At 47.5% G+C, this 21,965-nt stretch overlaps 1 protein-coding gene across 1 annotated transcript in view; it reads right to left on the bottom strand.

Moving 5' to 3' along the window:
* Positions 1–19,873: 19,873 nt before the first annotated feature.
* Positions 19,874–21,965, bottom strand: part of BSG (basigin (Ok blood group)) — a 36,489-nt gene continuing 34,397 nt past the window's right edge. Inside the window, exon 8 of the mRNA XM_081935738.1 lies at positions 19,874–21,026. The gene's annotated coding sequence lies outside the window, so the exon portion shown is untranslated. The remainder of the gene's footprint in view (positions 21,027–21,965) is intronic.

The raw sequence follows: 21,965 nt of genomic DNA, 5'->3' as shown, positions 1-21,965 counted from the left end.
CGCCATTACGGGTCTACAATAGACAGGCAGTCCTCGATTTCACAACAGTTCCCTTAGGGACCGTTCAGAGTTAACAACGGAAATGAAAAAAGTGACTTAGGACTATTTTTCACCCTTAGGACCATAGTAGCATCCCTAGGCTCACTTGATTTCCATTTGGATGCTTGATAGCGGATTCACATTTATGACGGTTGCTATGTCCCGGGGTCATGTCAACCCCCTTTCACGACCTTCCGATGAGCAAAGTCCATGGGGAGACAAGATTCACTTTGCAGCCAGGGGACTAATTTAAAAACTGCAGTGATCCGCTTAACAAACGTGGCAAGCAAAAGTCGTAAAATGGGGCAAAACCCACTTAACACATTTCTCACTTAGCAACATACATTTTGGGTTCAATTGTGTTAGCAAGTTGAGGGCTACCTGTGTAAACAGATACCTCAACTTACAACCACTCATTTGGTGAACATTTGAAGTTACAAGAGCACTAACGGCGACTTATGACCGTTTTTTCACACAACCGTTGTAACACTCCCATCATCATGCGATCCAAATTGGCAACTGGCGTGTATTTATGATGGTTGCAATCTTCGGACAAGCTAAGAAGTCAACGGGGAAGCCAGATTTACTCTAACCGTGTAACTAACTCACTTGGAATACTGCATTCAGTTCTGGTCGCCACGATGTAAAAAAGATGTGGAGTCTCTAGAAAGAGTGCAGAGAAGAGCAACAAAGATGATGAGGGGACTGGAGGCTAAAACATATGAAGAACGGTTGCAGGAACTGGGTATGTTTAGCTTAATAGAAAGAAGGACTAGGGGAGACATGATAGCAGTCTTCCAATATCTCAGGGGTTGCCACAAAGAAGAGGGAGTCAAACTATTCTCCAAGGCACCTGAGGGTAGGACAAGAAGCAATGGGTGGAAACTAATCAAGGAGAGAAGCAATTTAGGACTGAGGGGAAATTTCCTGACAGTTAGAACAATTAATCAGTGGAACAGCTTGCCTCCAGAAGTTGTGAATGCCCCAACACTGGAAGTCTTTAAGAAGATGTTGGATAGCCATTTGTCTGAAACGGTATAGGGTTTCCTGCCTAGGCAGGGGGTTGGACTAGAAGACCTCCAAGGTCCCTTCCAACTCTGCTATTGTATTGTATTGTATTGATTCATTTACCAATTGTGGCAAGGAAGGTCATGTGCAATGGAGCAAAAAACTCACTTAACGACCGTCTACCTTAGCAAGGGAAATGTGGGGCTCCATTGTCATACTTTGAGGAGTACTACTTGCATGGCCAAAGCCCAACTCGCCTCACAAGGTTTTTGTTGCGTGGAAAATAAGCGGAGGAAGTTGCATCGGACACATTCGCTGCCCAGAGTTATCGGTAAAATAATAAAGATGGGATACAAGGAAATAAGGGACACGGTGGCTGAGCTTGTCGATCAGAAAGGTCGGCAGTTCGGCGGTTCGAATCCTTAGCGCTGCATAAGCGAGTGAGCTCCCGTGACTTGTCCCAGCTTCTGCCAACCTAGCAGTTTGAAAGCACGTAAAGAATGCAAGTAGAAAAATAGGAACCACCTTTGGTGGGAAGGGAACAGCGTTCCCTGTTTAGTCGGCATTTAGTCATGCCGGCCACATGACCACGGAGACGTCTTCGGACAGCGCTGGCTCTTCAGCTTTGAAACAGAGATGAACACCGCCCCCTAGAGTCGGGAACGACTAGCACATATGTGCAAGGGGAACCTTTACCTTTACAAGGAAACTAACCCAACTGAGCCAGATTTCCTCCCTGGTCTCCTCCACTATCTTGCATACTTGCTGTTCGATGCAGAAGAAGTCTGCCATTAAATGAGGTTGCCAGAAAAGGGGGCTGGGGGGGGGGAGAATTGGAGGGAGGCAGAAACCAGGGCCTATCAGGGAGAAACCTTGCTTGGTTAATTATAAATACAAGCAGCCCTTTAATTATTAACATGAACCTGATCAAAGCCTAATAGCCAAAGGAAGAGGCATCCCTGGGGAACGGCCCTTGTTCTTTCCATTTGCAAAGTAAGCAATCCGGACTTGGCTGAGTTATGGACTCTCCAAATGGGCCATCTGGCTTGGAGACCGAAAAGCTGCGATCACTTCAAGGAGCAGATTGTCCCAGCTGGTCTCCGAACAACTGTGACGGGCGCTTTGGGCCAGGCCCTCCTTTGGCATGCCAAAGATGTCCTCGGCCTCTAGGTTTTACTCCTTTGTGTGTGCTTCAACACTGGAAGTTTTAAGTTTTTAGGAAGGGTCCGAAATGTATAGGATTTCCTGCCTCAGGGGGGAGGAGGTGGAGGGGAGTGGACTAGAAGACCTCCAAGGTTCCCCTCCAACTCTCATCATCATCATTTATCAAACCCATAATCCAGGGGTGAAATTCAGAAGGTTCTGACAGGTTCTGGAGAACCGTTAGTGGAAATTTGAGTAGTTCAGAGAACCGGAAAATACCACCTCTGGCTGGCCCCAGAGTGGGGAGGGAATGGGGATTTTGCAGTATCCTTCCCCTGGAGTGGGGAGGGAATGAGGATTTTACAGTATCCTGTCCCTGCCACACCCACCAAGCCACGCCCACAGAACCAGTAATAACACATTTTGAATTTCACCACTGCCATAATCCCTTGCCGGGTGGAGTCTTGAGCAAATGAATGGAGCTGAGTGTTTTAAGGGCCGGATGCCCTTCCTGTCGCCAATGCAGAGTTTTGTTCAGCGGATATATTCCCATTGTGTCCAGCAGTGACGTGCGGTGAGGTTTATGGCTGGTGAGGCTGGTGACGTCATCAGGAAGGCGGGGAATGGGACCACGTGTGCTGGAGGCTGAGGCTGCCTCAGCCTCCAGCACATGTGATCCCATTCCCCGCCTTCCTGAGCGTGCTCCGCCGGCTCGCACTCCGCAGTCCTCGAAAGCGACTGGGGAACGACGAGAACCTTCCTGCCTCTGCTGGACTTTGCGCGCTCCTCGCGACTGCAATATGCAGTCGTGAGGAGCGCGCGAAATCCAGCAGAGGCTGGAAGGTTCTCGTCGTTCCCCAGCCGCTTTCGTGGCTTCGTCATCCGGGAGCGCCGACAACATTTCTGCCTCCGCAGCTCCCGGGCGCGGCCGGATGGATGTATATAATATTATAATATTATATATATATATATAGTATATATTATATATTATTATTTCATGAAGAGAGGTGAGGCTCTGCCTCCCCTGCCTCCCCTGACCGCACATCCCTGGTGTCCAGAGAGATACCTGCCTCTACCTAGGATCGAACTCACAGCCTCCTGATTGTGAGGCAAGAGCTCCACCTCTAGGCCACCACACCACTCTAAAGTTCCCTTCCAACTCTCCTGTTCTGTTATTCCTTCCGAAGCCTTCCAGCTGTTCCAAGCAAAAGAGAATCGCTGATGAAAGAGGAGGGGGAGGATTTAGTTCCGTTTTTTTCTCAAACATGGCCGCTTTTAAGATGGGTGGACTTCAATTCCCAGAATTCCCCAGCTTGGATGATGCTGAATCTAGCATGCAGCCTTCTTCCAAGCATTTTGAACCAGGATAAAGATGATGATGATGATAGAGGAAGTCCTCGAGTTAACGACTGCAATGGAACCTGCCCGTATTGGTCAAGACAGTTTGATCATGTGACCAACCCAATTTGAGATCTTTTTTTTTTTGACGGCCATTAAGTGAACGTTGTGGTCATTCGGCGAACCATGGTTCGCTTTGGGCCAGTTTGCTAAAAACCAGAGTGCCATATAATGGAGCCTATAATGGAGATTTTGCTGGTTTCCTGAAACAAAAAATTATATTTGTTACTTAGACAAAGGTCCATAATATTTTAGTTTTAATATTTTATATTTTTGTCCCTTGTGGGTTTTTTTAAAATCGAAATGTGATGTGAATGTGCCGCATGATGAATAAAAAAAATGATGATAACCAGAAAACCTTGTAAAATGTGACAATATGACTGTGGGACAGTACAAATGGTAGTAATGCGGTCATAAGTACAGGGGGCCAACCTTTGTAACGTTGAATCTGGGTTGTAAATACTCCCCAGGTAGGTCCGACAGTCACTCAGTGATTGAATCACCATAGAATAACAGAGTTGGAAGGGACCTTGGAGGTCTTCTAGTCCAACCCCCTGCTCAAGGAGAACTTATACCATTCCAGACAAGTGACTGTCCAGTCTCTTCTTAAAAATCTCCAGGGTTGAAGAATTCACAATTTCTGGAGGCAAGTTGTTCCACTGATTAATTGTTCTCACCGCTAGGTAATTTTTCCTTAGTTCTAAGTTGCTTCTCTCCTTGATTAGTTTCCATTCATTGTTCCTTGTTCTGCCTTCGGGTGCTTTGGAAAAATAAGTCGACCCTTTCTTCTTTGTGGCAGAAATATTGGAAGACTGCTATCATATCTCCCTTAGTCCTTCTTTTCATTAAACTAGGCATACCCAGTTCCTGCAACCATTCTTCATATGTTTAGCCTCCAGTCCCTTAATCATATTTGTTCTTCTTCTCTGCACTCTGTTTGTATCAGCTGGAGAGGGGGGAAAAGAAAAAAAAGAAAAACTTGCCTATTTCTGATTGATGTTGTGGCCCACCAGTGATCAGAAGAGCTGGCAGCAGATTCGGAGAGTGAGGAGGTTGTGGAGGAACCTGGGCCAGTCCTGGAGTCTGGGGAAGGCTCTGAGGAGGGCTCTGTGTCGGAGGCAGAGAGGGGGCCACAGGCATATGCCAGTTATCAGCTGCCTTCAGAGTCATACATTAGTGAGGCAGACGAACAGCTGGAGCCTGTTCCCAGTGGGCGCATGCGCAGAGTGGCCAGACGAAGGGAAGAGCTAAAGAACAGAGGTCGATTTGGGAGTAGGGCCACAGGTGGACAATGAATGGCCCCTCCCAGAGGAAATAAAAGAGGAGCGACAGGGGAGTGGAGTTTGCAGGAGACAATTAGTTCGCTTAATTGGTTTGTGACTCTCCGAGACTCCTTGCCAAGTTTTGCAGTTATCAGCCTGTCAGCTCTCCAAGCCAGAGAAGGTCTGTGACCGTAAATCCTCCCTTGAAAGACTTTGCTGGATGTGAATGAGCAGAATTCACAGTCAATTAATAAAAGGGCTTTTTGTCCGGACAAGGGGTCGGCTTCATGCTCTTAGGAAGCCTCGGTCAGAACAATCGCCAGCGTTCAATACTACACCCAATGGTTGGCTGTCTGGAGATCGGCATTGACCAAATCCTGGAACTGCAAAAGGCAGCTTTGATCAGAACAGCTGACATCCTGCGACAAAACCTTTTAACTCCATCAAACGATGACCTCTGCCTATCCCGGGGAAGGACCCGGGTGGATGAAAATGCCAAATCCAGTCTAAAACCCTGGCTGACTGTGCAGTGAATCATAATATCCTTAAAACTATCAAGCACGTGTGAATGGATGCTTTCCATTTCTTGGGGGCGGGAAAGGAGGAGGCTGAGAGGAGGTGAAAATCGTGTTGCCCTCCCAATTGTGGATCTAATTTCCTGGGGAAAAGTGGCAGCTAAGCTGGGTAAGGACACTCCAACATGTGCACTCGACACTGAGTCAGCCCTTCCTTGTGTGTGATGGCACTGGCGTGCTGCATTTCTCTGAGTCACCGGTGAACGTGCTTTGATAAGCAATAGCCTCTTCCTAGCTCAGCAGTGCCCACATTTTCCCCATATTGTTCAGGAGTGCTCCAGTGGGGACCAAGAATTAGAGTAGGGGGCTGGAGAGAGAGAGAGCCCAGGAATTTGCAGGGCAGGACTGTTACACTAAGGGCAGCGAGACACCTTACGTTTATTCGTTATTTATTAAGAAAATGTTTATGGCAGCCCAACTCACAGTGATTCTGGGTGGCTTATATAAATGATACCCTGTTCTGACTGAGGCTTCCCCAAAAAGCAGGAGGCAGAATCCTGGTCCTGACAAAGCCCCTTTTATTAAACGAATGTGAATTCCTCTCATTCACATTCAGCAAAGGCCTGGCAAACAGTCTTTCAAAGGAATATTTATGACCACAGACCTTATCTAGCTTGGAAAGCTGATAATTTCCAAATGAGGTGCTGTGCAAGGAAAGACTGGGCACAGAGTCTCGGAGATTCACGGACAGATCTTCACACTCCTGAAACGAATCTAACGCACGGATGACTGAATTGTTTCTTGCAAAAGTCCACTCCCCTCTCGCTCCTGTTTTAAGTCCTATGGGAGGGGCCATTCCCCGTCCACCTGTGACTTTACTCCCAAGTTGACCCTGATTTCTTAGCTGTTCTTGTCTTCTGGCAGCTCTGTGCCTGCGCACACTGGGAACAGGCTCCAGCTGTTCCTCTGCCTCACTGCTGTGTAGCTCCGAAGGCACCTGATCACTGCCAGACGGCCTCGGCCCCGTCTCTGCCTCTGACGCAGAGCCCTCAACAGAGCCTTCCCCAGCCTCCAGGACTGGCCCATGTTCCTCCCCAACCTCCTCACTGTCCAATTGTTCTGCCAGCTCCACTGGCCTCTGGTGGGCCACAACATACCCCAAATAGAAAACCCAATAGCTCCACAGCCAGCCACCTCCTTGTTGGTGACAACAAACACACCACTTGAGGGATCCAGCTGGCTTTCATGCCTAAAGTGGGACTAGAACTCACCGTCTCCTGGTGATTGGCCCAAAGTGTCCCAGCTCACTTTCATGCCTAAAGTGGGACTAGAACTTACCATCACTTGGTGATTGGCCCAAAGTCATCCAGCCAGTTTTCATATCTAACATGGAACTAGAACTCACAGCGTCCTGGTGATTGGCCCAAGGTCACCCAGCTGGCTTTCCTGTCTAAGGAGGGTTAGAATTTACTGTCGCCTGGCATCTAGCCTGGAGCCTTCATCAATAGGCAAAACCGGTTCTCTCTTGGTCCCATCATCAGATGGACTTGGATCTTGACGGGTCCAGATGCTGAGTTGCAGGATCAGTGCATTTAGAAAGGTCCAAGAGATGCAACAATCCTCCACGTTATTCCTTTGTGCTTCAAAGCACCTGCTCTCCAAGACTCCCGAACCAGCCCTGATGTGCCTCATGATGCCCTCGCACAAATGTTGAAATGCTTCCAAATTCCAGCCATTTGCATGATGATGTCAAGAGCCCTGGTGGCGCAGTGGCTAGAATGCAGCATTACAGGCTCCCTGCCCACAGCCAGGAATTCAATCCTCATTGGCTCAAGGTTGACTCAGCCTTCCATCCTTCCGAGGTCGGTCAAATGAGGACCCCAGATTGTTGGGGGCAAGAGGCTGACTCTGTATAACCGCTTAGAGACAGCTGTAAGGCACTGTGAAGCGGTATATAATTCTAAGTGTGATTGCTATAACTCTAAATACACTATTGCGATGTTCTGATGCTTAACTCAATGCTTGTCCCTCTCCTATGGACAGCTGCGCATGGTGCTACCCAGTTTCAATAAAATCACCTTTTGGAATGAAAAAGAAGTCGTGCATTGGGGAAGATGCGCCCCCCCCCTGTTTGCTTTGGGAAAAAGACTTATCCCAAATGTGAGTGGGTGGGAAAGGCGGCTACATTTAGGAAGCCACGAAACACCAGCTTTTTTCCAGCATGCGCTGCTGCTAAAAATCCCAGATGTTGCTTTGCAAATCAGGTCGAGAAAGGACAAAAAAATAAAAAAAAGAGAGAAGAAATACAAAGAATGTAACAAAAGCTGCAACCTATCCTGACTCTCTGCTGCCATCTTGGGGCGCCTGCATTTTCCCTGCCCAAATTTTACAAATAGCCTAAGATGGCAAGAAGTGGCTAAGACGCTGAGGTTGCCGATCAGAAAGGTCAGCAGTTTGATGGTTCGAATCCCTAGCACCATGTAACGGAGCGAGCTCCCATTACTTGTCCCAGCTTCTGCCAACCTAGCAGTTTGAAAGCACGTAAAAAAAATGCAAGTAGAAAAATAGGGACCATCTTTGGTGAAAAGGGAACAGTGTTCTGTGCACCTTCGGCATTGAGTCATGCCGGCCACATGACCACGGAGACGTCTTCGGACAGCGCTGGCTCTTGGGCTTTGAAACAGAGATGACCACTGCCTCCTAGAGTTGGGAACGTCTAGCACATATGTGCAAGAGGAACCTTTACCTTTAAGGTGGCAAACATATCCAATAGGCCCATTTCCTATTTTCCTCACAACAAAAAACTTTTTGACATGGGTTGAGCTGAGAGGGACTGGCCCAAGGTCACCCAGCTGGTTTTTGTGGCTAAGATGGGACTCGAACTGGGATTCCTGGTTTCTGGCCTGATGCCTTAATCACTAGACCAAACTGGATAGCGTCCATCTTGTTTAGTCTTCAAGCCTAAAGGAATAATAAAAGGATTTAGCATGCCCTTTTGAATTACTCTCCCAAAAAGTCCCAAAAGAGACTAAATCTTGATCCGGGCAGAGAAAGATCAAATGTTAAAATGGGGCCATCTCTAGATTGGAGGGGGAAATCCAGAAAAAGAAAAAAACCACTGTGTTTTTCTAGGAGGGTTAGATCCCTCTTAATTCCAGTTTGTAGGAAGAAAAATCTAGTCCGGTCCCAAGCTGGGAGGAAAAAAAAAAAGCAATGCAGGCTGGCTCCAAGGAAAGAAGATACCTTGTTTATTTTGGTTTCCAGGAACTTCAGTGACAGCGACATGTTTCTGGGGTAGCTGACAAAATGGCTGAGTGAGTGAATGGATTTTGATAGGGTTCTGAGGTTTTGTGTTTGAGATGCTCCAGGGGGTTGTGCAATGTAATCAGCCTTGTGCCTTTTTCTATTGTAATGGTGGTGGGTAAATCCTATGGGAGCCTAAAGGTCATGCCCTATCCTTAGAATTTGGGTGGGGGAAGGTAGATTTTTAATCCCATCAGCTCCAACCTTCTGGGCGCGTATTGTTATGAATAGATTAGCCCAGTCTTTTCGAATGGATACCAATTCTCCAAAAGATGAAAAGTCTCTTTTGCTTGAGGCTGTATGGAAATGAAGACTAATAATAATAATAATAATAAATTTAAATTTATTAGCCGCTCCCTTTCCAGACAGGACTTGGGGCGGCGTACAATGGAGTGTATAAAACATAAAACATGTATACAAACACATAAACATACATATATACAGGACATACATGCACGGAGGAGGTGACAAATTACATCACATTGGACAATTAAAAGTCACCATTAAAATACCCCAATTGTAAAAACACAATTAAATTTAAATTTAAAAATTTAAAAGAACTGTCAGGAGGAGTAAGAAAAATTTACGGTTGAGCCAGGCCAGATAATTGAAAGAGGTGGGTCTTCAACTGTACACGGAAGGAGCGGAGATCGGAAGTAGTCCTGATGTCACGGGGGAGGTCATTCCATAGGGCTGGGCCCATCACAGAGAAGGCTCTGCTCCTGGGTGTCGCCCCCCGACACTGTTTGGCGGACGGCACCCGAAGAAGTCCCTCTCTGTGTGAGCGGATTGGTCGTAGGGATGTATGGGGCAGGATGCGATCCTGCATGTAACTAGGTCCTGTGCCATGAAGCGCTTTAAAGATCATAATCAAAACCTTGAAACGCACTCGGAAGACTACAGGAAGCCAGTGCAGCTCACGCAGGAGAGGTGTTACAGGGGAGTATCTAGTCCTCCCCATAATCACCCGCGCGGCCGCGTTCTGGACCAACTGCAGTCTCCGAGTGCATCTCAAGGGAAGCCCCATGTAGAGAGCATTGCAGTAGTCCAGGCGAGACGTCACTAGCGCATGGGTGACTGTGCGTAGGGCATCCCGGTCCAATAAGGGGCGCAATTGGCGCATCAGGCGAACCTGATGGAACGCCCCCCTTGCCACGGCTGTTACATGGTCATCCATGGACAGCCGGGCATCTAGGAGGACGCCCAAATTGCGCACCTGTTCCATGGGGGCCAGTTGCACGCCCCCAATGGCCAGAGATGGAAGCAACTGGTTGAACCGGGAGGCCGGAAGCCACAGCCACTCCGTCTTGGAAGGGTTGAGTTTTAGTCGGTTGTCATCCATCCAGACCCGTACGGCCTCCAAACACCGGGACATCATTTCGACGGCCTCATTGGGGTGGTTCGGAGTGGAAATGTATAGCTGAGTGTCATCAGCATACAGATGATATCCCACCCCAAAACCACGGATGATCTCGCCCAGCGGTTTCATGTAAGTGTTGAACAGAAGAGGCGAGAGCACCGACCCCTGAGGCACCCCACATGTGAGTGGCCTCCGGGTCGATCTCTGCTCCCCTGCCAACACACGTTGCGTCCGGTCAGAGAGGTAGGAGCCAAACCACCGTAGAACGGTGCCCCTGACTCCCAGCCCCTCTAGCCGGTGCAACAGGACACCATGGTCGATGGTATCGAACGCCGCCGAGAGATCTAATAGGACCAGGATAGAGGAACAGCCCCTATCTCTGGCCCTCCAGAGATCATCAACCAATGCGACCAAGGCCGTCTCTGTGCTGTGCCCGGGTCGGAAGCCGGACTGGCGCGGGTCTAGATAATCATTCTCCTCCAGGTGACGTGGGAACTGTTGTGCTACCACACTCTCTACAACCTTCGCTAAAAAAGGAAGGTTGGAGACTGGACGATAATTGACTAGGTCCATTGGGTCCAGGGAAGGCTTCTTGAGCAGGGGCCTCACCACCGCCTCTTTCAAGGCGGTCGGTAGAAGCCCCTCGCCCAACGAAGCGTTCACTAGGCCCAGGAGCCAGTCGCGTGTAACCTCCCAGGATGCCAGTACAAGCCAGGAGGGACACGGGTCCAATAAACATGTGGTAGGTCGCAGACGTCCACGCAACCTGTCCAAATCCTCGATGGCAACCGAGTCAAACTCCTCCCAAAGCGGTCCCTCAAGACTTGCCGCGGGCGTCTCAGCTGGACCACTGAAAGGGGCCCATCCCTTCCGGATTTGAGCGACTTTGTCCTGTAGATATTTCCCAAACTCCTCTGCTCTGCCCTGTAAAGGGGCTTCCCGCGATCTCTCAAACAAGAGAGAGCGAGTCACCCGAAACAGGGCGGCAGGGCGGTTATCTGCAGACGCAATAAGAGCGGCACAATATTGACGTTTGGCCGCTCTTAATGCCACAAGGTATGTCCTCAAATAGGCTTGTGCCTGTGCTCGGTCAAATTCGGAACGGGAGGATCTCCAGCGACTCTCTAGGCGTCTCTTGTGGCGTTTCATCACCCTTAGCTCCTCGGTGAACCAAGGGGCCAGGGTGGTTCGTCGCCGCAGGAGAGGCCGCAAAGGTGCCACCCGGTCTAGGGCCCCGGTAGTCGCACTATTCCATCCGTCTACCAGGTCCTCCACTCGGGGGCGGGTCAGGTCCACAGGAGGTGGCCCAAGCTCCGTCTGGAACCTATCTGGTTCCATCAGGCGCTTGGGGCGGAACCATCTAATACCTTCCGGTTCCGCCTCCCCGCAGCGGGGTGTAGCACCGGGGAAGTCAAGCCGGAGAAGTGAGTGATCTGACCATGACAGGGGAGTAATAATTGGATCCCCTATTCCCAGATCACTCGTCCACTGGCCAGAGACAAAGACAAGGTCCAACGTGACAAGGTCCAACTAGACTGAAAAAGAGGGGGGAAAGGGAGGTGTGTGTGTGTGCACACGCGCGTGTGTGCAATTTTGGAAATAGATCGCCGACCCTTCCAAATGACCCAAGTAGGAATAGTAATTCCTTAGTGGCTGCTATTGACCAGGGACAGTCAATAAAGCTTGTTCACGCCATGGAAAAACCGATGTTGTAGCAACATTGACACCTAGTAACCGATGCACTGGGTTGCAAAGAGTTGGCAGATCAATGCCGTTTTATTTTACACAAACTGTTCCAGTTCAGTGAGGCCACAATTGGTCTTGCTTCCATTCTTTACTGCTTTCAAAAAATAAGTCGCCTTATTTTCACCAGCCTGAAATTTGGAAACACCCCAGTTTCAGGGTCCTACACAACAGCTTCCTCTAGAAAGCTAAGGAGAACCTTAGGAATTCTTTCCGGATAACTAGGACCCAGGAAAGGGAGTTATGCCTATGGAATTTAAGTGCTACTTTGTGTGAATTAATTATTTGATTCTGATAACTGTCTGTCAGGGTTCCAAATAGCACCCAAAAGTAAATCAGAGTCCGAGGCAAAGGATTGCTCAAAGTTCCAATTGATTAAGAGAGCCATGTTGGCAAATCTGGGAAAACCTGAATCTGAAAGCTTCCTGGTTTTCCCCACCCAGTTGAAAGTCCAAGATCTTGCCCCCACACCCACAAGCCCATCCCACGGTCCAATCTTCCACTGCCATGCTGGCAGCTTCCACCCATCCAGTTCTGGTCAGGTGCAGAGGTGCAAAGACAAAGGATGACCTTGGCTTTCTAGAAAGAATGTTGTTATGGCTACATCACATCTCACTCCTACAATCCCCCCTCCCATTTTCCCACAATAGAAAATGCATAGCAGAATAATAGAAAGTGTGGCAGGCCAAAGATCCAAAAGAAAAGATGGCTGCAGGTCTGACACTGTTCACATCTGGATGTTACGGTTTATAGAACTAGAGGTAGGCCTCGGCTTATCTCCATAATTGGGACCAGGATTTCAGGTGATAAGGAAGGTGGTTATTGAGCCGCTGCCAATTTTGCTACCTTTTTTGCACGGTTGTTAAGTGAACCAGGTCATTAAGTGAATCTGGCTTCCCTTATGGGCTTTTGCTTGTTGGAAGGTGGCTGGGAAGACCACAGATGGTGATCTCGGCACTCCGGGTTGCTGCAATTGCCATAAATACAAAATGAAAATGAACTGCTGTAAATCAAGGACTATCTGTAGATGGTAATTCTTTTAATGTAGCTGATCCTGAGTACAAAATTAATTGTTCATAGCTACCCTGTTTCCCTAAAAATAAGACCCAGCTAGAAAATAAGCACTAGCATGATTTTTCAGGGTGCTTGTCATATAAGCCGTATCCCAAAAATAAACACCAGTTAAGATAGTCAGCCAGATGTGGTACCGTATTTCCCTGAAAATAAGACCTAACTGGAAAATAAGCCTAATGGGTCTTTTGGAGCAAAAATTAATATGACCCGGTCTTATTTTCTGGAAAACATGGTAGTAGGGCTTTTGTTCTGGAGAGGGGAAGGAACACTACTTAGAGATGCCTCTCTGAGTGGAAGAGGCAACACAAGGCGTGATGGGAATAAATTGAGCAGGAACTTTGGCTTTCAAATTCTTGGGGTGGGGGTGAGGCGGGGGTGGGTTCCTGCCAGTTCTAACCTGGTTCCACAAATCTACAGTGCCGTTTAGAACCGGTTCCAGCTTCCTCCCCCTGCCCGTCCGCACATCATCAAGATGAAGAGCGAGAGGAGGAATTCTGGGAGTTGAAGTCCACAAGTCTTAAAGCTGTCAAGTTTGAACTCCCCTGGGTTTTTTTTTCTAAAGGGTTAGGGGTGCAAGGGTCTTGTAACTTGACAGCTTTAAGACTTGCCACGCTTCAAATGCCAGAGTTCCTGAGCCAACGTTTTGGTTGCTAAGCAAGAGCATTGTTAAGTGAGTTTCACCACATTTTACAAGTTGGCCACGCCCACCCGGTCACATGACTGGCAAGCCACTCCCACAAAGCAGGCCTCACCTAGAGAAGAGGTTCTAAAAATTTTTGAAACCCACCATTGGGGGGGATGTATTTCAGCTCTTGGAACACAGGACCAGCTCTGGTGTCACAACAGGAGCACCACACACACACACACACACACACACACACACACACACACACAAACCATTATGGAACATGTGAGCTCCATAATGCTCAGTGGAGATTAAAATGCTGAGGCATTTGAAATCCCAGGCCAGAGCTTCCTTCCTTGCTTGCCTGGTTATTGGTATGTCTGGCAACCCAGACTTAGTTTATATAAAAATCAGGGGCGGGTGGCTGCCAGCATTACTGCTGGTTCGGCATGCAAAAAATGCTCTGCGTACGTGGGCATTCACACCTAAAAAGGTCTGCACATGCGCACATTAGAAAAGGGAAAAAAATTATAATTCTGCTGTGAAGATTGTTCTGCACATGCATAGAACCAAAAATCAAGATGGCACCGCCGCCAACAGAGCCAGTTTGGGGGCGTGGCAGGCGGAGTTACTTCCTACTCGGCTGAATCAAGCCAAACTGGTAGGAACCCACCTCTGATATACCGTATTTTTCAGAGTATAAGACGCACCGGCGTATAAGACAAACCAAGATTTTGAAGAGGCAAATTAAAAAAAAAGTTTTTGCACTCTGCAGAACTCCCAAAAACGGCCTGTTTTTCGTGAAAACGGGCCCATTTTTTGTCCAAAAAAGGGCATGAATAGCCTTTAGGAGGCTTGTAGAGTGCTCCTGGGGGCTGAGGCGGGGGCAAAAACGAGCAAAAAACAGCCCGTTTTTCGCTCATTTCTGCCCTCCCCGACCCCCAGGAGCACTCTGGAAGCCTCCTAAAGGCTACGCACGGCCGTTTTCGGAAAGGGGGAGGGGTTTCGGGAGGCAAAAAATGCTGTATTCAGTGTATAAGACGCACCCAGATTTTCAGCCTCTTTTCTGAGGGAAAAAGGTGCGTCTGATACTCCGAAAAATATGGTAAGCGAAAGAAACACCCTCGCAAAGGAATTCTGAGGAAAACCAGATACCAATTTTGCTTCGTGCTATTTGCTACCATGGTTTCCCCAAAATAAGACCAGGTCTAATTTTTTTTGGCCACCAAAAAGGCACCAGGCCTTATTTTCTGGGGGGGGGGGAATGTCGTGCACTCGCTTCCTCCCTTGTGTGCATCACCCCCAGCCTCACTTTTGCTGTCAGAGGCTTTGAGGAACGTCTTTTGCGGATGGGAAGGCCTTCAGGAAAGCCTTGAAGGATTCGGTCGGCAACAGAGGTGTTGGGGTGTGTGAGACCTGGTGCAACTGTCTGAAGGGAAGGGGTAGGGAAGTTCCACCTCCCCATCCCCCACCCTAGCTTAATTTTTACCTGTGCACCTTGGAGTGGGCAGTGTCTCAATTAGGGCTTATTTTTCAGGGGGTAGGGCTTATATTGGGTGTAAAAAAATCAAGCTGGGACTTACTTTTGGCGTAGGCCGTATTTTCGGGGAGACACGGCAGAACCCAAAGGCGTTTTTTTCATGAGGCAACTAGACTTTGTTTTTCTTTTGAAGACATTTCACTTCTCATCCGAGAAGCTTCTTTAGCTCTGATGGAGGGGAATGGAAGGATTTATATTCCTTGCAGACAGCTGGTCATTTGCATTCTTTTAGAGCAGGGGTGTCCAAACGTGGGAACTTTTAAGACTTGTGGACTGCAACTTCCAGAATTCCCCAGCCAGCATGGCTGGCTGGGGAATTCTGGGAGTTGAAGTCCACAAGTCTTAAAGTTCTCATGTTTGGACACCCCCGTTTTAGAGAGTTGTTGAGGCCACTTGGAGGTTTATCGGTGTCCCCGGGGGCTACCCGAATGGTGCAAATATGTGTGTAGGACGTTTTCTGCCCCGTGTCCCTTCCCTGTTGAAGACAAGACACAGGCTGTTGGGGACGAGTCTGTGTTGTCTGCATCTCAAACTGAATCGCAAATGGTTCCTGCAGTCTGCCATTTTAGATAAAACCTCCAAGTAGCCTAAACGGCCCTCTAAAAGGATGCAAATGACCAGCTGCCTGCAAGGAATCTAAATAATCCTTCCATTCAGTCAGAGCTGAAGAAGCTTCTTGGATGAGAAGGGAAATGTCTTCAACGGAAAAAGAAAGAAAGAAAGTCCAGTTTGCCTCCTGAAAAAGCATCTTTGGAACAATCATGATCTGGATGACTGAGAATCTCCATAGATGTTTGCTAGATGCAGAGGGGAAAAAATGCCTAAGGAAATGCTTTGGACTGTGCTGTCATCGAATCTTAAAATTTACCCAAAGCTGTTGACACTAGGCTGAGATAGAAACAAAGCCCAAAGTCTGCATCAGAGATGTCAACTTTAAGACTAGTGGACTTCAACTCCCAGAATTCCCGTTAGCAAAGTGGAATTCTGGGAGTTGAAGTCCCCAGCCAGCAACGCTTTGCTGGCTGGGGAATTCTGGGATTCTTAAAGTTGCCAATGTCAGGGTTCAAATAATATATCCATAGCAAGCAAAACTCTGAGGCAGGTAGATTCCTCAAAGAATAGCTTAATTGGATATATCATACTGGCACTGATCTGGTGAAAACCAACTCCGAAGATTCCCACGGTTTTTACCTAATTAAAAAGTTTGTCACTTTCTCAAAACAACCATGATCCAATCACAGCGGTCTGGTTGCCTGGTGACATCACTCCTCCTTCCTCTGACCAGGTGTGAGAATGTCCTTGGTTCCCAAGAGAAAGTATTTTGTTTTGGCTACAAAATCCCAGCTATCTAAAATCCCCACCCCTCCCTATCCCTCTGCTCCAGTGTGATAACAACAAAGCTTCGGTCAGATCAGCTACAGGGTTGACAGTCAAAGTTAGACACCCCCGGTCTGCATCTAGTGTTTTGTCTGCAAGGAATATAAATCCTTTCATTCCCCACCATCCAGAGCTGAAGAAGCTTCTTGGATGAGAAGCGGAATGTCTTCAAAGTATCAAACTAAAACTCCACCAGTAGTTAAACAAGAAACAGAGATTTAACAAAGCGAATATTATCTCTGCATTCTCCGTGTGTTTTGGGACAACCGCAGGGAATACAAGAGCCGTGTTCAACTTTGGCAGGTTTTACAACTTGACTGAAGGGGGCAGCGCTGCATAGAATAATCCAAGTTTGTCCTTTGACCTGGTTTTTCCTAGTTTGTTTTGCTCTCCCTTCAAGCACCCAGGCACTGTTATTGTGTTACAGAAAACATTAAGCAAACGTTGAACCCGGGGGACTCACTGGAGGGTAACGAACCATGCAAAGGGAAGCCGTCCGTCTTCTGAACTCGTTTTGATCACAAGAAACTTGGGATGTTTTGTTTCTCCATCTCTTATGATGAGAAAAATGGCCTCTCGGGTGGCTCATTTAATCTGAATAAATCAGATTAAATTGAATAACAGCTTCAAGGCATTCAAGCACGCAGCATTTCTTGGGGTGCAAAAATATATCTCTCAGGCAGTATAAAATACAAAAATCCTGGTGAATTTTAAAGAAAAGGTGGGGCATGTAGTATGTTTGTGTGGGATTGCAAATACGATCCCCAAGGTAGTCCCCAATTTACAAGAGTTAGTGACCGTTCAAAGTTACAATGGCAGTAGAAAAAAGTGACACGACCGTTTTTCATTTAAGACCATTGTGGTTCCCCCATGGTCACGCGATGCAAATTCCTGACAAAGTCAGTAGGGAAAGCCAGATTTCATTTAATAACTGAGTGGCTCACTTAACTGTGGACAAAAAAAAAAGGTCATAAAACTGGGCATGACTCACTTAGCTGCCTTGCATAACAACGGGAGTTCTTGTTCCAATGGCGGTTGTAATTTGAGGACTGTGTGTATTCTCTGATGCATTTGTTCCAGGGATGTTTTTCCTAAGATGGGGAAGAAGGTAATAATAGTGGTATTGTTTGGAATTTATTAAATGTAGATGGTGGTGGCTCAGGGACTAAGGCGGTGAGCTTGTCGATCAGAAAGGTCAGCAGTTCGGCGGTTTGAATCCCTAGCGCCACATAACAGAGTGAGCTCCTGTTACTTTTCCCAGCTTCTGCCAACCTAGCAGTTCGAAAGCAGGTAAAAAATGCAAGTAGATAAGTAGGAACCCCCTTTGGTGGGAAGATTACAGCGTTCCGTGCGCCTTCAGCATGTATTCATGTCAGTCACATGAGCAGAGACATCTTCCGACAGCGCTGGCTCTTCGGCTTTGAAACGGAGATGAGCATCGCCCCCTAGAATCAGGAACAACTGGCAGATATGTGCGAGGGGAAGCTTTACCTTTTAATAGATTGCCTAGCGCTGCCCTTTCTCCGGACTGCTTTTTCTTAGAAAGCAGAAGAATGGCTTGTTCCAGAACACCTGCCTCTCCTTAAAGAAGAGGGGGTGAAGGCTCCCCCCAATCTATATTCAGACACTGCCGTGTTTCCATGTATTGGTCACTCATTTTCTGACACTCCCAACAGGTTCAGCCCAGTCTCGCTCATCCGCAGCAAGTGACGGACTAAGTTACTGGGGTAAACAATGCCCTGGTTACAACAGGTGTTAGCCTGCAGGATCCTGGCTTTGCAGAGACCTGGGTCAATTAAGAATATCGTCAAAATCCACAAGCAGAGAGGAAAGATTCCGACGATGTTACGAGAGGCAGCTTAGGAATGAAATGGGTCAACGGATTTGTTGGGACAGAGCTTGTATTTATTTCAGGATTTAGGGAAGTGGGCTGGACTACTGCAAGGCACAATTTGCAGGGCTCCCTTCAGAGCCTTGCCATAAATTGCCACAAAGTTGGGGACGTCACTTAGCAAGATGAGTCCAATGCTTGTTTCGAAGTGATAGGAACAGCCACTGGCAGGCTACAAGGTGCAGATCACAACGCTGGCAAATATATAGTAGCCCTCAACTTACCACAGTTCACTTAATCATCGTTCAAAGTTACAACCGCACTGAAAAATGTGACTTATGATCATTGGTGGTATTCAGCCGGTTCGGACCGGTTCAGGGCAAACTGGTAGTAGTGACCTGCTCTATGGGTCTTTGCCATCCTGTTTAGTCACGCTTTCTAAGACGCACGCATGCGTGAGCAGTTTCAGCACGCAGAGAACCAGTGGCAAAATGATGTGAAACCCACCTCTGCTTGTAACCGTTTTTCAGAGTTATGACCTTTGCGGCATCCCAATGATCATGTGATCAAAATTGAGATGCTGGTCAATTGGTTCGTATTTATGACCGTTGCTGCGCCCCAAGATGTTTCGCAACCTCCTGATAATAAGCAAAGTCGACGGGGAAGCCGGATTCACTTAGCAACCAGGTTATTAACTTCTCAGCTGCAGTGATTCACTTAACAACCGTGGCAAGAAAGGTCGTAAAACGGGGGTAAAACTCACCTAACAAATGCCTCACTTAACAGAAATGTTGGGCTCAATTGTGGTCGTAAGCAGAGGACTACCTATACCAGGCATGTCCAAAGTGCGGCCCGGGGGCCAAATGTGGCCCTTTTTCAAATTTCAAGCGGCCCGCAGCCTCTTCTCCCCACTGGAGTTATTTGTTTAGTCTTTCATAAAATACCATATTTTTCGAAGTATAAAGATGCATCTTTTCCCCCTCAAAAAAGAGGCTAAAAATCTGGGTGCATCTTATACACTGAATACAGCATTTTTTGCCTCCCAAAACTCTGTCCCCTTCACCAAAATGGCTGTGCATAGCCTTTAGGAGGTTTTCAGAGTGTTCCTGGGGGCTGTGGAGGGCATAAATGAGCAAAAAACGGGCCATTTTTTGCTCAACTTTGCCCTCTCCAGCCTCCAGGAGCACTCTAGAAGCCTCTTAAAGGCTATTCATGCCCTTTTAAAAAAAGGCCTATTTTCGTGGGAGAGTGCAAAAACTTTTTTTTTAATTTGCCTCTTCAAAATCTTGGTGCGTCTTATACTCCAAAAAATACGGTAGTTAATTCGCATTTAATGTTAAGGGTTCAAAGAATGTCAGGCTGAATGATCGGCCCCACACATTTTCACCTCACCAAATCTGGCCCTCCTTGCAAAAAGTTTGGACACCCCTGACCTATACCTTTAAGGGTCCCCATATACAGCAGCAACTCAATACTTCCTCCTTCCTTTGCCTGCCCCTCCTTATCAACCTCCGCCTCAGCCTCACCTGTTTGCAAGGTTAACCCTTTTGAGTAGCATTTCCCAACATTGTCAACTTTTAAGACGCTTGGACTTCAACTCCCAGAATTCCCCGGTCAGCACTCCCAAAAAAGAAAAAAGAAGAGAGAAACAAGAATAGGGAAAGAAACCAAAACAACCGAGTCTTGTTTTATTGAGAAAAAGCTTGGCTTATTTAAAACAATAACCTCTTCCAACATAACCAAAAACAAGGGTTAGCCCGACAAGCCGTAAGAACATTCTCCGCCTTGGCAAAGGCCAACGGGACAAGATGGAGGAGCTGCGTGAGACTTACAGAGTTATGTCCTGGCTCGTCTTTCGGCCTCTGCGATTAATTGCGAACTCAAATGTCACGCGACTGAAAGGACACATCACCAGATAAGCTGGAAAGACAACTCTACATAACATAAGGAGCTTCGGACTCTCACCTCCCTTCTGGCTTGATGCTCGGATGTCACCGAGGTAAGGGGTGGGGTGGGGGGGCAGGAGAAAAGTCACTGTCCTTGTCTTTGTCTTCTGAGCAATTATGGCACCATTGTTGTGTGTGTGTGTGTGTGTGTGTGTGTGTGCGTCTGAGCGCACAAGACGCTCAGGAGATCCCCAAAGGGCTCAAGTGGCTGGAGAGAGGAATGGCAAAAGGCGGCTTCTGGGCTTCGAGAAGCCAAACACAAGCACACTGACACACAAGCAGTGCGCAACCCCTTGTTTCGTAGTATCTTCGCTCCTAAATTTGGAGAAGATTGGGGGGTTTCTGGTCCAGGGAGACCAAGTGAGGAAGAGAAGGGGAGGGGAGCTCTTCTACTGGCCGAACCTATTCAGGGCTGAAGCATTGCCCTTCCTAAAGTTGAAGGTGACTTAAAACTCTGGATTGCTTCGCGCTACCACATCATTCCAGTGGGACTAATTTAATAACTCCCCCTATGGTTTGCTACTAAAAAAAAGAGAAAGATAGAAGAGAGAACAGGACATTCTTGAGTCAGGGATGAGGGTTCTTTTCTTAAACTTAACTGGCAACATTTTCTTGAAATGTAATTTCCCCGTGCCTTCCATTTTCCTTTCCCCAACTCTCAAGATTCAGCAGTGAGGAGGAGGAGAAAAAGCTTTATATGTGGTTAAAACGTAAAAGGCTAAAAGATCTCTCACTGATTTTCTGTTTTCCTTTTTTTTTTAAAAAAGGATGCAAGGATGTTCTAGAAATATTCTTGGTTTTACAGCAGGAAAGTGTCAGAAGAAACATCATCTAAGCCGTCTGCTTAGGTCTCACATGTCACCTGAGAGAGAAAGAGAAAGAGAAAGAGAGAGAGAGAGAGAGAGAGAGAGAATAGAGAGAATTAGGCTCAACTAACACATTGTATTGTTGGTGTTTACACCCACCCACACCCAGAGTAAGGGCAAATCCAAATATCTCAACCCCAGCCAAGGATGACTTCAAAGCACAGCATGAAAAGAATGCCAGCTGGGAAGTATGCGAGACTTCATATGCACTAAAGGAAGTCGATTGGGAGAAAAGAGATTTAAAAATATTGAATGGTGACCACTCTCTTACATGGAGAGGTTTTGGGTAGCACCGATTATGGGATCAATGCATCACACTATTGTTGTGGCCCGTCACAGAGCTGGTAGCAGAGTTGGACTACAAGCAGGTTGGGGAGGAACATGGGCCAGTCCTGGAGCCTGGGGAAGGCTCTGACGAAGGCTCTGCAGCAGAGAAGGGGCCAGGGCGGTCTGACAGTTATCAGCTGCCTTCGGAGTCAGACATCAGTGGGGCAGAAGAACAGCTGGAGCCTGTTCCCAGTGTGTGCATGCGCAGAGTGGCCAGACGAAGGGAACAGTTAAAGAACAGGGGTCGACTTGGGAGTAAGGCCACAGGTGGACAGTGAATGGCCCTCCCATAGGGAATAAAAGAGGAGCAAAAGGAGAGTGGAGTTTGCAGGAGACAATTAGTTCGCTTAATTGCTTCGTGACTCTCCGAGACTCCTGGCCAAGTTTTGCAGATCTCGGCCTGGCAGCTCTCCAAGCCAGAGAAGGTCTGTGCGACTGTGAATCCTCCCTTGAAAGACTTTGCTGGATGTGAAGGAGCAGAATTCACAGTCAATTAATAAAATAGGTTTTTGTCAGGACCAGGAGTTGGCTTCATGCTCTAGGGAAGCCTTGCTCAGAACAGTCATATACAAACAGAACAAAACCCATTCTCTTTTTTAACACTGGTG

Source organism: Natrix helvetica, assembly GCF_964273705.1.
Source record: "Natrix helvetica genome assembly, chromosome: 1".
Classification (NCBI taxonomy): Eukaryota; Metazoa; Chordata; class Lepidosauria; order Squamata; family Natricidae; genus Natrix; species Natrix helvetica.
Note: the sequence above shows the minus strand (reverse complement) of the source record. Positions and strands in the feature narration are given on the sequence as shown.